Below are 14,630 nucleotides of genomic sequence, written 5' to 3' on the forward strand. Positions count from 1 at the left end.
ACAAAGAAAAGTGACCTATGTCCTTTTCTTATGTTGTCAATCAGTCAGTCAAAATACTTTATTTCAGCTGATCAGCATAAAAGTGAACGTAAAAACAGCATACATCATAGACAGCACGTTAGCCTATTTTAAAACGATTGATGATACATCCTAAACACAAAGTATGGCATCTCATTAAAAATGAATACAATCCTTATTAAAAAAGAGAAGCAGCATAAATACATAATTGATTTGTCTTCTCATCCCAATTGCATTACACTAAGTGTCTTATTTTGCTCTCATGCCTTAGGTCTGCTAAGGTGATTTCCGGCTGCTGTGATTAGGCATGAACTTGCTTTTGTGTCTATGAAGGCAACTGTTGTTTCTCAGGCAAACTCATTGTTCTGTAAACTGAGTGCACTGGACATGTGCAGTGCAAGATCTGGTGTATCGATCTGGGTTCATGAAGCTGAGGCCAAGCTGTTAAACTTAAATCACTCAGTTGAATCATTGATCGCTGATCCAGAGAGGGTTCAGCGTGCATTGGAAGAGAAGGACGGGATCTCTACAATTGAACTAGTTTCTAAGACCTCTTTGTTTAGCGATATAAGGATCCCTAAACTGCCTTTTGTTTCTGAGTATTATCTGCAAAGCTTCCCTTCGGCTGAGTGGAGAACAACGTTTTCGCTTAAATCTTCTCCCTATCTTTGAAGTTCAAGTTGCTAAATTGGGTCTTTAGAGGGATAAAAGGATGTGTAGACTGTGTAGGGACGAGGGAACGATTGAATATGGGAAGATGGATAGCTCACAGGCAACGCGTTTGTCTTGTTTGTCTTGCAAGCAAAATGACGCAATGAAACACAGGTTCAAATCCTGATCCGGCGCTTAGAAATCACTCGCCATTGGTGTAATTTTAGGGGGGGACAGGGGTTTTTTGTCCCCCCCAACTTTCATGGCACACATTTTGTCCCCATTCATTTGGATGGGGCATCTTTTCTTCAGATGTCATGCCCCCCCAACATTTTCAGCAAAGTTACTCCACTGCCACTCGCTGGTATTAAGCACGTTATAAACGAACAATAAAATAAAACCTTATATCACTTAATATTGCTCTGTCCGGTGACTAGATCTTAAAGAATATGCAATCTTTCTCGTTTTGTTGCTGAGAGGAGGATCTTTGATCCACCAAATATCTGGTTGCAGATAATTTCAGGAAGTCGGGTTTCATTATGTTTAGCAGTTCTACATTATATCGATGGTAGTTTTTTGTGCTTTTAACTTTTCTAGGCGGGGTGAGATTACATCAAATGCTTAATGTTTGAATTTGTATGGTTGTTCTATTTTTTTCTTGTTTTTTTTGTGAACTTTGGTTGTGTAAGGTTCTTCTGTGAACAGCCATTTGCACAATAATAAACAATATCATTTAAAAAATATATAAAGTAAAAATGTGATCTCTTTGGATGGGCACACAAATCAGAGGATCCTAACTCTTGGCAATTCTTTGCTGATACAATGCTATATTTCATATAGCCATGCTAAAATATAGTATTGTTTGGTAACCTAAATGAACAATCATATTTTCCAGTGCTTACACCTCTCATTTCCTGGGCCTCACTAATGCAGATCGCTTCATCCAAGATCTATGGACGTATTTTGCTACTGCAAAAACATTTGCAGCCTCGTCTGTCCTTCTTCAAAAGTCATGGCCTCACTTACTGCAGCAATACGAAATAGTAAGAGCCTTGGCCTTAAATATATCCTTCTGAAGTGGAGGTACAATGGGCAGGCCAAACGAACATGTCTATAGACGCAATCCCTTGTATACAGTGTGGGCACTTGTCAGACACATTGCCATCCCATTTGTTCATTTTCTGGGCAACCCGCAGAATGCATAATCTTAGCTGAATATAAAGGGAATGCAAGAACCTTGGTCGCATGACATCTAGGTAAGGTTTGTAGCCCAAGATGTTCTCATTCGCCAGTAGGTTGACTGTGCAGATGCACTCTGAATTAGCAAAAGCAAATCTAATTGGCAATTATTTCCAAAATGATGCCTTAAAGATCTATTTTACCCTTGCAGTTATTTTGTCAGGGTTGGTCCATACATCAAAATGCCGTATATCGCACAACGTTCTTTTAACATTCGTCAACCAAGAGAAAGAGACCCCTCCAGATTGGGCCAGTACATCCCCAACGGTCTCCCTGTACGTATGGAGTTCAGGCTTGCTCCATAACCCAATCCAGTACAGTCTTTCCCTAAGGGATACAATATGCTTGTCATGAGGAGGCCCTCTTACTCACGAAATAATAACATAGATGTACCTCTTGGGAGACCTCTATTACGACTAAATTACCACAACTGATGTGGCCCCAGATTTGTGCTCTCTAGAGGGCAGCCTTCCTGGCTTGAATTTCGTAAGCCTCTAGGGGGGGAACCCATTGCTCAGTACTCAAAGTCATGTGCAAATTTGGTAACAGCCCCCCAATATCTGGAAATAGAAGCTCCGACTCTACTCACTTGCCGTTGCCACTTCTCAGAGCCAATAAACCTCACTCCCAGGTAATCCCGTATGAGGCCACTTGTTCTATTACTTCCTCCTCCAGGGTTAACTCACACAATATTTTTTTCTTTTCTTGGATAGGACCATACATTTTGTTTTACTAGTGTTAATGGGTAAACTCCTTTCCTTAAAGAACGTTTGAAAAAGCTGGAATTGTTTCCTTAGCCCTGTAGGAGTTAATGAAATAAGTATCGTATCATTGGTGAATAATAAAATGGGCCATTTATCCCCAGCTAATGATGGGACACCCGATGGTACTGCTAGAATGTTGTCGATTAAACACACCGGAAATAGAGTTGGGGTCAGCACACACACAGCCTTGTGGTATGCCTTTTTGAACTTTGGTTGGTGCGGTTGTCCCTTTGCCCCAAACTCCACCTGACTATAGCCTAATTTTCTTTGTACAGCAATAGTATGGCCGAAAGATGGCCATATGGGAAGTCCATATGGGATACCATATTGGCGTAACACTTTCCCCGAGAGGATAGCTCAGCGGCAAACGGCGTGCCTTGGCAACAAGACGACGAGAAGCAACACAGGTTCGGGTGTTTAAGTGCGTTATAAAGACGCAACTAAGAGGGAAAAAACAATTACAAAAACAAACAATTTCTGTAACAGCGCCTCGATGCCTGCGGGCTGTGTGAGCGCTTTAAAAATGTAAATACAAATATAAAATAATTTCAGGCAGGGGAGATCAACAAAAAGAACATTATTCCTTCCCCCCCACAAGAGAATAGGTGTAGCACTGAAAGCACTGAAAGCACACACCCGATTTCCTTTAAAAAAAAATCCCACAAAGGCCATTTTAGCACCTACGTGGGAGCCTAGGGAGCTAATAGCATTAATCAACACTTACGGGCCGCCTTGCTTTGCTCTGACCTATCATGGCTTGGGCTAGTGGGCTGTTTTACAGCCAAGCACGCCTCCAAAGTAAACAGGAATAGAAAAATGGGCCAATGACGTTGGATGATACCTGCTTGAATGGAAAATTTTAGTGTTGGAATGCATCGCGTCATGGAGCTCATGGGAAGGCGGACGCAAGCGGCAGAGGAGAAGGCAGCCAGGAGAGCGGGGCTCGCGCTATCCTACTATACAGTTTGCATATATGTATAAATAAAGCATTTAAAGATACAGACCCCCGATTACTTACTTAAAGTGGCGACGAGGAGCCAGTCCTGCCTTGGTTTCCGAGCATTGAATTATCGCATGAATTTCACTTCAGAATTATATAAAGTCTTTGTACTGTCTTTGGGAATTGCCATTAACCACGGCACCATTGAACCTATCAATTTAATTTTCTGGGTGTTCAGTCTCTCAACAACCCCGAGCACATTAGAATTGATTGGTCAGTCTAATTTGCGCTGAGGTCTATGCTGCACCTCTTTGAAAGGTTCACTAGCCACCATTGCCCACACTGCAGGAATGAGCAGGGGTGGACTGGCCTTTAGGGAACTCTGGAGATTTCCCGGTGGGCCTCTGCACCCTGGGCCTCTTTTCTGTGGTATTTCCAAATTTTCTCATAGGAAAAGCATTGGGCTTGCTGAAAATGTGTCATATAGGGCCACTTTGAACTTCATTTCCAGGGCCTCTTTTGGTCCCCAGTAATTATTTCCAGGGCCTCTTTTAGTTCCCAGTCCAGCCCTGGGAATGAGGTAAAGGTAACTCACAAAGCACGCAACCACTGCAACGTGACCCTCACCTCAATACTGAAACGAGTGCACATCCAAAAACTAGATTCCAGTGGCTGTGTTACGGAAACCTCAACACTCCATACATGACTAAGGAGCCTTTAATTGGCTTGTAATTATAAATATAATGCCCCTCTGGCTACAAGTCGTGCTGCTGCCCACCGTTGCCCACACTCTGCAGCGCCTTCAAATGCAGAAGTAACCGACTGTCGCTAGAAGGTCCTGTTATGCAAGACCCACTGACAGCTGGGGTGTCTCTCAGTCTACGCTTGAGCCATGCCATAGTCTCAACCGATAACCGTTAACTGTCTTTCAATGATTAGGTGTAATAATTATAAGTGTTTCAAAAAGGGGACAGAAGAAACAAATATAGTGTATTTACAAAAAACCATGGGGAAACTCTTCGAAGAGCGAGGAACTGCGTGTAAATGTTTAGTGTAATCCCACTTTCGGGATATGTGCATGACTCACCATAAGTATAGCCCTCAGAAGGCGGCCGTCTTCTCTCTCCAGAGCGCCAATGAGTCACTGTGTTTGGGAGAGGATAATGAACCGCACATGACAGTGTGCGTCCTTCCTTCTGTAGCACGCTTCTCGAAGCCTCGGAAGGGTGCCGCGCGTGGCGCTGCTCTTTCTCCACCCTAATGTATTCCCCTTCAGATCTTCATATAATATATGCGTTTTCATGATGCCGCAACTCGCTGCTTTTACGGCGCAGCGATGAACCCATTTATTCTGAAGCAGCATCATTTGAATCCATGTCGCATAAAATGAAGTTGGAAAAAAAATGTGATTTGATTGATGACGGGAAGAAACTAATTTCATCAGTGCACCACTTATTGACCCAAATTCCATGTAAATAATCCATGATACACATTAATGACTCCTAGACATCGAGTAGGTCTTACTTCTTTTAATGTCTCATCTTAACTGCCTTCCAGCTCTCACCAGCCCCTACATTCCCCATTACATTCTCCAGGTTTCTCTTGCCCACGTCCCATGTTCTACTCAGCCACAACACCCCCCCCCCCTTACTTCTCATATGAGTTCATCATATATATCTATACATTACGTTCACAGTCTACGTCTGTTAGATAGTACGCAGGTTTTGCTTTGCGAATAGAATACTGCTTCACAGCCTCTCTTCACTTTCCCGAGTCCCTGGGTCTCTTCTCTGTTATTCTCGTTCTTTCCTTGCATTCTGTGTTTGTCCCCAGTTTCTCTATTCCACTTATTTATCTGAAGATGTCTGCTTGTTTTTTTTTATTTCCACTCATGCAGTGCAATGCCTGGCTTTCCATTTCCAATTTTGAAAGGGTTGTACTGTCTTTGTTGTTCAGTTACACTTTCATCACGTCCCCACTGCACACTGCACCCTTTCCATGTCATATCTCCCCTCTTTTTTAATTTATTTAGCCTTTCCTTGTTGAGCTATTGCAGAACGTTATTGTTCCCTTTTATTCTGTAACCTATTCCACGGTCTAATCGTGCGATCTTTGCTATTACCATCATTGTTCTTCAACTTCTGGTCCTTCATCACTCTCATTCCATGCTGACATAGTTTGGTCTATTTGCCAGGTGATCGAGTCCATTGCTCTGCCTTGAGATGTTGTAACATTACTGGCTTTGTTGTGCAGGTGCAGGTGCAGTAACTTCACTTTTATGACTTTGATTTGCGTATATCGTTAACATTGCGCTGCAATATTGAAAGTCATTTCTGTTTGTGTGTCGTCTTGTGTGTCGTGTTGTCTGCATTCACTGCGCTACCATGACAACATTTGTAATGGAATTACCTTGTGCTTTTGTTCGTTTACTCGTCGTTTCATTTGTAGTTTGAATCAGGTGACCTTTGTTTATTATGATCCATTTGACCTTTTGCCTTTAATTACTTCGCTCTGTTTCCGTTTCGGATCACTGTATCAATAGATTGAACACGCTGACACCGTGTATACTCATTCTTTCATAGCTCTCAACTCACCCGCTTTTGGCAGGTGTCACCCGCCTTGCAAAGGGCTGACGCACCCGCCAAACCTCCTGCACGCCCATTAATTCCAATGGGTGTCTCACCCGCCAAAAACAATATCGGGTGATTTCACCCGCCTTTGCGAGACAAATGGTTGAGAGCTATTTTCTTTACAGTACAAGGTCCGTAACACTTCACTAGCTGTGCCGCATCTTCAGATTGCAGCAATCTTATATATTCAACTCGTAACCTTCTTTATTTTATTTTCGTAATGTTTGCAATACGGCGTTGGCACCTGTTTTTGTTGGCACTTGCCGCGTTGCTATTGCAACTCCTATGACCTCAGTCAATATGACAGCACGTTTCCTTACTTTTAGAGGTCCCTTTTTCTAATTTCCGATGCTACGTGGCGGCTCACAGAACCTCATGCTTCGTGCACCGGTAAGTGATGCGAACGCGACCTGGTACTTTTCAAAAGACGCCTTTTCATATTGTTATTATCATCTATACCTATAACTAATTACGATTGTTGCAGAGCCAGTACTTATATACTTTTTTAAATGCATTATAAAGTAAAATAAATACAGCACAGTGTAATATCCATTCTTTTCTTTTGAGTTTGTTTACTTTATATACTTAGATACGCAGCACATTTTACCGTCTCCATGACTGCTGCAGTTTTTTTCTTTAACTGATGTCTTTTCCAGTTTTCCTCACGTAACCTTTGTTTTATTTGCTCCTTGTTTGTGTCATTTTTCTTTTTTTTCTTTTTTTTATACCACCTCCTCCTCAAGTTACTCAATCTTTTTCCACAACCTCCTCCGCAGGTCACTCAATCCATTTGTCCTTTCCATAATTTTCAATCAGCCACCTCCTCAGGCTGTTTTTCTTGTTTGTTCCTTTTGCAACCTCCTCCATAGGCCTCTTTGGCCCCTTCCTGGGCAATCTTTTCTCTGGTACCCTCCTTGGGCAATATTTCCTTTGGACCTCTCCTTGGGCAATATCTCCTTTGGCCCCCTCCTTGGGCAAAATTTCCCAGGTCCCGAGAGTTTTTTAATTTAATGAACCCTGTCCCGGAATTGGATGGACGGGTGGCTGCGGTCCGGGTTTCTGCCGGGATCCGATTCAGAAATCCTAAAATCGGGGGCCCAGCGTGACTCTTCCTATGCACAAAGGCTTTTCATGCCCCCGCTTCCTCCCCCTTCCCCTCACTTGTCCCTCTCCTCCAATGAGAGGAGTTTGCCTGAACACTCCCCCTCATCCCCCAAACAGGCGACATAGAAGTAGGACTACAGTTTTATCTGAGTCCTGTTTGTGTTTTACTGTAGTCCTACGTCTATGTCTATGGCCTGTCCCGTCTTTTTATTTTTTTAAACTGCTCACCCTATATATGTTTATAGTATGGAAAAAACTATCAAATTGAGCAGGAACACACCGAAGCATGTTGTACATGCATTTATTGTATTGATAGGTCCTGCACTGTATATCACCATTTACATTTTCATAAGATTTTATTTGCATAATCTCAAATTATGGTATAGTATTGAGCACACAATCCAGGGTATACCACAAGTATTTGTGGCCTACCCTTGAAGTACACCTGGACAGGGGTTTTCATTTCACGAAAAAAGTTACTCTGCATAACTCTGATGCATCCCAGTATTACTACCAGTAACTCCGGTGTAAGCCATTACTAAGTTATTTTGTGAATCGAATAGCCCTCTCCAAGGATATATAAAGGGCAAATCCAACTTACTTCTGGTAACATCTTTGTGAATCTGACCCCAAGAGAAGAATTACCAATATGCCAAATAAATAAGGAACATATTGGTATTACACAATCACATACCAAATTCATAACACACTACTCAACACATAACATCATGTACAACAGGTTGGATGGAGAATTGGAATATTTTGTTAGCAGACAAGGACCTTGCACAATACATTGAAGATACATTTCCAATTATATTGGCAGCTGCCGTACACTGGAACACCCTCCCTAGCTCCCTGCGCTCTGAACCCTCACTGACCGCCTTTCGGAAAACCCTGAAAACGACCCTGTTCATCTAACAATTACATGGCCTAGCCCTCATAATTGTATTGTATGATGTATTATGTGGTATATCTGATCACAGGTCACTGCCTCACTGTAACCCAAGGCACAACCTGCACACATTGTAACTAAGTCTTCCTTGCAAGTAACAGTGCCACAATGCCCCTGGGCTGCCTGCGCGCTATATAAATTTAATAAATAAATAAATAAATATCCCTTACCTGGATGCAAACCTCTCAAATCCTAGTGATGTAATACAAAAAGAACACATTTCAAATGACTGAACATGCTTACTAATAAAACCCAATATGTTTTACAAGTGTGGAACCTTTTCCAGGTGTGCTTTCATACTAAGCAATAGACACAAGTTTACCCTTAGATGCCCCAGAGCATAACATATTAATTTATTTTTTTACATTGGGAGTAGAATTGAAAAGTTAAAAGATAGGAATATCAACATATGAGAACAATTATAAACTTTGAATGGCGCTATCCCATTGCTCAATGCTTAAAAACATGCATAGTGCCAATGAACGAATCAATGTTGCATCAATCAGAATTCAGCAAATCATTAAACATCCCACCAAAGCAGGACTGAATGACGATGCAGATCAAGGCGTGTTCTTACAGTGAACTATTATATTTTCAACAGGTTATTTAATGGTGCATTATTTTTTTATTTTTCTTTATCTGTGTACTCTTAACATCTTTTAGTTATACGTTGTACAATACATCAATAGCACATTATCTCAGTATCTAGTCACTGATCCCATATTTAGATACAAATATAATTTACTTAAAAAACTGATTTTTATTAATTCTCTTGTTACTTACACATGCCATATGATATCATACTAAGCCTTCACCTTGAATGCGTTTATAAGCTGAATAAAATCTAGTCATGTATTCTTGGATTTTGACTTTATTTCTTATTTTACTTATTTTATTTGTTTAAAGCGCAGACCTAGCTTGAGAGCTGCAGGGCACTGTACAGAGTGTGGGTAGCCAGCACTTGGGCTGGCATTTTTTACCAGCAGGGCAGTACTGTGAGTTGTGGTCTGTGCGTCGGTATGTGCATCCATTGAATTAGTCCTTGGTCAGGTGTTATTAAAAAAGCCTTGTTTTAATAGATTTGTGAAATTGGAGAATTGTAGGGCATTCCGAGCAGGCACCAGGAACAAATTGAACAGGCTGGGTGTGTGACAAAACAAGGATTGATTACAGGTTCAAATGCACTGATAATAAGACACACTGCAGCATGGTAGACTGCTTTTAGGCAAGCCAAGTGAGATGCTTGGAGTCCCGCAAGGAGGGAATTTCTCCCATTGATTTTTGAGACCACAAGGGCCTGCACTGCAGTCCGGAAACCCTGCAGCAAAATGAAGGATTTGATTTTGGGAAGATTGGAGATCTGGGGCCAGGCCTTGGGCCTTCTTGGTTATGTGTCTCTGGAAGGGCAGGTTGCAGTCAATGGTGAGGATTATGGACTTTGCTGAGTCATAGAGTTGTGGATCAAATCCTTCTAGGCGCATATTATATCAACAAGCTGCTGTTTAGCAGGCGGACTGACAAGCACAAATTCAGTCTTGGATGGGTTTAGTTTGAGGTAGGAAGTTGACATCCAGGATTGGATGATGGCTAGATAATGGTGCCGATGAATGATGTCATGGGCGCTATTTACTGTCATGTACAACTGAGTGTCGTCCGTGTATTGATGGAGGGCTTTATTAGGATCTATGAGGAAAGTACCCAAAAGATCCATGTAAATGTTAAAAAGGATTAGTGAGAGGATAGAGTCTGGGGGGGCTCAGCAGAAGTCCTGGAGTCGGTTCAAATGCAACACGTTTATCTTGACGGCCTGGTATCTGCCAAGAGGTAGGAATTAAACCCATTCAGGGCAGTACCAGAGAATCCCATCCTGTCGGCAAAGAGGAAGAGGATGATTTGGTGGTCAATTGCGCTGAATGCAGCCGAGAAGTGAAGGTGGATGAGGAGGCATGATTTGCTGTAATCCATGATTTGGAGGGTATCATCCACCACGTGGATGGTAGCTGCCTCAATGCTACACTTGGGGCAGAACCCCGACTGATAGTCATTTAGGAGGTGAAGTTGTTCGATTTTTGCGAGTAGTTGTATAGCAACTACTTTCCCAAGATTTATCCAATAAACGGGAGGTTTGTAAAGGGCCAGTAATTTGCCAGGTCGTCTGGATCTTTGTTTGGTTTTTCTGAAGAGGTCATACGAGTCCTGTCTTGAGGGTGTCAGGGGAAGACCCTCATATCATGGAGGCATTCATTTTTTTACAACATAAACCAACAACAACAACAAACATAACAATCACTCTGGCACTTTTTCGTGGATTCCACCCAAAATTATCATCTGTCATGGCGCGCCTCTGTGGCCGTACTACCCAGATCAGTGGCCTCCCATCATATAAAGCCTCAGGTTTGTATCCCATGTCCTTCTTCGTGTCGAGGGTACTCTGTTCGTTTGTCAATTCCCTTGTTAGTGTTCTTCCGCTCCCCCATGGTCGTCTGTGCTGCTCTCTTCCCTTTGTCCGAATAAGTCTTGTATAAGGGAGTTCCATGCAATTATCTTATGTCTGCTCTCTCCTTCCCCCCTCTGTAATGGCCGTGACCACACTGCAGTTTCCGCTACCAACCATTTCTTCAGGTCGCCCCACCATGAATCTATGCTCGCTCCCGAACTGGAGTTTCACGCCATTGCTATGCGGCGCTTTGCCTGAATGCACACCAAGTCCTTAATTTTGGCCAGATGTGTCCTCTGTCTGTCTCCTCTAGGAAAAAGACCCAACAGATAAGACTCTGGTGTCCACGCTTGCATGCGGATTCCGCCCCCAGACACCCTCTCCTTGATTCCCTCCCAAAAGGTCCTTATAACTGGGCAGGTCCAGAGCATTTGCAGTATGTCAGTTTCCTCTGTTCTGCACAGCGGGCAGTTCTGGGGTTCCCTAATACCCGCCGTGGACATTCTTCTGGGTGTGAGCTATGCTCTATGCATGAAGTAAAGCTGTGCTTGTCTAAATCTTTCATTCCTAGACACTTTCTTCAGGTATCGAATGACTGGACTATTCCTGGTCGGTGAAGGGCCTCTGGAGCTTCCGTTCCCAACGTTCTCGCATTTGCAATTCCCGCTCACTGTTGGTTTTCAGTAGCTGTTCAAGACGATATGTCTAGACTAGTCGATGCGGGTGGAGTTGGGGCTTTGATCCTGCTGGATTTGTCTGCCACATTTGACACGGTGGACCATCCTATCCTTCTTTCATGTCTAGCACAAATTGGGATTTCTGGCCCTGTTCTTGCTTGGTTTACTTCCATTCTTTCAGACCGCACTCAGACCCTCGCTATGCCCCCTTTTCTTTCTCCCCCCTGTGCTCTTACCTGCGGTGTCCCTCAGGGATCCTCCCTCTCCCCGTTTCTGTTTAACATTTAGATCTGGGTGCTGGTCTGCCTCATTCGTTCCTATGGACTCAATTGTTCTTCCTACACTGATGACACTCAAATCCTGATCCGTCTTGATCAGGATCAAACCGAGGTCTCAGCTTGTCTCATGACTGCCTAAAAGCAGTCGGTGCCTGGATGGACCAAAACTGGCTCAAGCTCAATGGCGATAAAACGGAAGTGATGTTGGTGGGTTGCCCTCCCAACCTCTCACTATGGACCCTGCTTTTTGGCCCACGTCGTTGGGTCCTTTGCCCAGTCCAGTCAACAAAGTGAAGAACCTGGGGGTTATTCTCTCTGCCTCCCTATCCATGTCAAATCAGGTTACGGCTGTTTGTCAGTCCGCCCATCACCAGATCAGGGTTTTAAAGAGGGTCCTGCCTATGATTCCGGAAGTCATGCGTTCTCCCGTGGTGGCTGCGCTAGTCCTCTCACGGTTGGACTATTGTAACTCCCTGTACCTGTCTCAACCGATTGGCCTTCTCCAACGGCTTCAACGTATGCAGAACGTGGCAGCCAGACTAGCCACTGGCTCTCCTTATGGTGCCCACATCCCACCAGTGCTCCGTCGACTCCATTGGCTCCCAGTGGTACAGCTAGTCAAGTTTAAGTCACTGTGTATTGTCCATCAGGCAATCCATGGCTTAGGAGCTGAATTCCTTTAATCCAAATTCTTTTGATATATGCCAGAACGTAACCTCTGCTCCTCGGCCACCAATCTACTTATTGTTCCCAGGTTTAACCGGGAAAGACTTGGCAGCAGAGCCTTTTCCATTGCCGCGCCCAAGATTTGGAACACACTCCCACTGCCACGCAAATCTACCTCCAACCATTTGGTCTTCAGAAAAGCTTTGAAACCACTTTATTCTAGTTCTCTGGCTCTCTACTGATCTCCTTTAGCCAGTAGCTTCCTCACCAGTGGCATGATGCCTTTGGGCGACCGTATGCTTTAGAAATTCAGGTAACATAACATAACATAACATATGATATGATATGATATGATTGGTTATTTATAACGCGCTTAATACCCAGAGGTTTCTAAGCACAAACCCGGGGTTCAAACCTGTGTTGCTCCATGTTGTTTTGTTTCCAAGGCTAGCACGTTGCCACTGAGCTATCCTCTCAAGATAAAGTCTGGAGACCGTATGTCCCCCTTCTGATATATCGTACCACGCATCCAGCATCCCCTTTGTGTAACGCTCACCTGGTATCCACGGGGACGTCACTCAGCCTGTTCCGACCTCTTACAACCTTGAACCCTTCCCTGGAGGCTATTCGACTGGAGTCTGGGCCTGAAACACAGAATTGGTAGAGTTAACTCCCTATTGTCTCTGTGTGCTTGAACCCCTTCTTCCGCAGGGTCAACCCTTCCCTTTGATCCACAGCTCACCTTGTTTTCTTGGCTAGTGTGCTCTCCGTCCTGCCATCAGTGCAGGGGCGCGTTGATTGATGCGGGCTAGTTGCTGCCTAGTTACTTCACTGGCAAGAGTACGACAGGTAAGTATAATGAGTCTTTTGAACAGTTCTCTAACTTCGTTCCTTTCCTTCCTTAGATGATGGCCGGCGTCCTGGGATGGCAGCGTGCTGCTGAGATGAGTAGCGCTGAAGGTGAGTGAGAGCGCGATGCGCGATGCACCCCCCTCAGATAGTAGTTAAAAATAAGCGAAGATTTGCAGAATGCTTACTAATGGCTTTTTTCTGTTCTTTTCCCTTTTCCTTAGGAAGCGGCGTGCCGGGATGGGAATGACACCGCCGAAGATGCCCGCAGAACAGAAGGAGCGATGACTGATGGGCAGAAGCGCCGCAAGATAAGGCAGTTCATAACCGTGTTCTTGTTATTGCAGGAGCTGATCGCAGAAGAAAGATGCAGGCCTACTGGAGACCGATCCGAACACGGTGAGTGTCACGCTGGAGGTGCAGAAAACGCAAAGCATGTTTCTCAGCCTGGGTGTGGCTTAAATAGTCTCTGGGTATCCCAGGTGCCTCTGGGCTGAACCACACCCAAAAGACTAGACCGCACATGCAGTTCTGGGAACCGAAATATGTGGGGGCATCCATCTTGTCCCCATCAATGCACTACAAGTCCAATCCCCAATGTCATCCTATGGGAGTGAGTGAGTCTGGTGCCACAAGCGCCAAGTCTGACTCCAAGTGGGTCTTTGGAGGGATGGAGAGGCCCTTGAGGGCCATGTAGGTGATCGTGGCCTGGCTCCAGCCTGACATCTTGGAGGGCTGGGGACATGAGGGGGAGGAATCATGACAGCACTCCCCCCCAAGGCCCCTCTCAAGGTGGCTCTTCTGTCTGGTCCTGGTTTGTTTGGATGGTTTTGATGAAATCGTCTAAGCAAGCGAGGTGCATGGATGTACTCACAAGGCTCCCATGTCCTGTCTTGTGGACCATACCCCTTCCAGTCTACTAAGTAATATAATTTGGATCTGATGTACTTTGAATCTAGAATTTCCTTGACTTCGAATTCTGGCTCCCCGGCGACTACTACTGGCTGTGGTGGCGTTGCTACCCGGGTCCCAGGTTGAACAGGTTTAAGGAGAGACACGTGGAACACAGGATGAATCTGCATGTTTGACGGCAAAGCTAGTCTCACGGCCACAGGATTTATCACAGAGGTGACGGTGAATGGACCCAAGTATCTTGGACGAAAAGTTCGGGCTCCTTTAATGGACACGTGTTTAGACGTCAGCCGGACTTTGTCTCCCACTTGGTAGTTGGGGGCCTTTGCTCTGTGTTGATCAGCAAACTTCTTTTGGCGATTCTTAGCTTGAAGTAGGTGTTCTGCTGCCCTTTTAAAGGTTTGAGAAATGGTCGTGTGCAAGGTTTTGACTGCAGGCATTTCCATGGTTGTAGGAATGTCCAACTCAGAAGTACGTGGGTGCCTGCCATACATGGTATAAAAGGGTGTCTGC

The sequence above is a fragment of the Ambystoma mexicanum genome, chromosome 5p (genome assembly GCF_040938575.1).
Source record: "Ambystoma mexicanum isolate Mex_15411 chromosome 5p, UKY_AmexF1_1, whole genome shotgun sequence".
Lineage (NCBI taxonomy): Eukaryota > Metazoa > Chordata > Amphibia > Caudata > Ambystomatidae > Ambystoma > Ambystoma mexicanum.